Raw genomic sequence first — 1,045 nt, forward strand, 5'->3', positions numbered from 1 at the left:
ATTGCCAAGCTGTTTGTGAGAATAAAATGAGACACTACATGTAATATGCCTAGCATGGGCATTGTATGTGATCAATAAACGTAAGTTATTACTATTATTGTGGTCAGTGCTAAGGCACCATTCGCTCCTCAAAGGCTGAGCCCATTGAGAAGGTAAGCCAAGCTCTCTGTTTGGCTCTTCGTTCATAGCAGGTGTCAGGAGAGGAGCAGAAGAAGCCCTTTCTCCTTCCAGAGGTTGCCCTGGGCTTGGGTTTGAGGGGTTCATAGGAAGTTGGTGCTGTGGTGAAAGAGGAAGGCTCTGTTAAGAAGCAGTGCCAAGTAAGAGTAGAGAAGGCTGCTGGGAAGGCAAGACAGAGGCAGAATTTAAATCTCAAAGTGAAATTAGATTATGGACTGTCACAATCTACAATGTAATGGTTAAGAGCCTTGGTTTTGAGATCATATAAAAATGGGTTTTAATCTTGGCTTAGCAACTCACTAGCTGTGTGATGTTCAGCAAGTGTCTTCTCTTGTCTGAATCTCGGTATCCTCATCTGTAAAATGGGAATAATCTCAATATTTACCTGACAAAGTTATCATAGGGATTACATGTGATAACATATATAAATTTTTGAGTTCGATGGGCCGCATACAGTGACTGCTTAGTAAATATAGCTGCTATAATAACAATATTTCCCCTTGGTATTAATGGAGATAAGGAGGTTATTAAAGTCTTCCATGATTCTGAAAGCCAGACTGGCCTCTGTTTTCACTATGATACTATTGTTATGACTACTAGTAAGGCCGTATCTATCAGGGGCCCTGGCAGTAAACAGCTACCCACTGCAAGAGGTACCTAAAAAGAGCTTAACGATGAAACTTTTTATCCTGAGGAGGGCAGAGGTAAGAGAAACACATGAGACAGTGCAGCACCCCGAGGCAAGCAACAGTAGGAAGCCCTGCAGGATGAGAGGCCGGAACCCAGAGAGGGCTGGCACTATCAGGACGGGTGGCCCCGCAGGAGCTGTGGCCTAGGAGGAAGGAAGCCCAAACTTCAGTAGGAAAGG

The sequence above is a fragment of the Saccopteryx bilineata genome, chromosome 10 (assembly GCF_036850765.1).
Source record: "Saccopteryx bilineata isolate mSacBil1 chromosome 10, mSacBil1_pri_phased_curated, whole genome shotgun sequence".
Taxonomy (NCBI): domain Eukaryota; kingdom Metazoa; phylum Chordata; class Mammalia; order Chiroptera; family Emballonuridae; genus Saccopteryx; species Saccopteryx bilineata.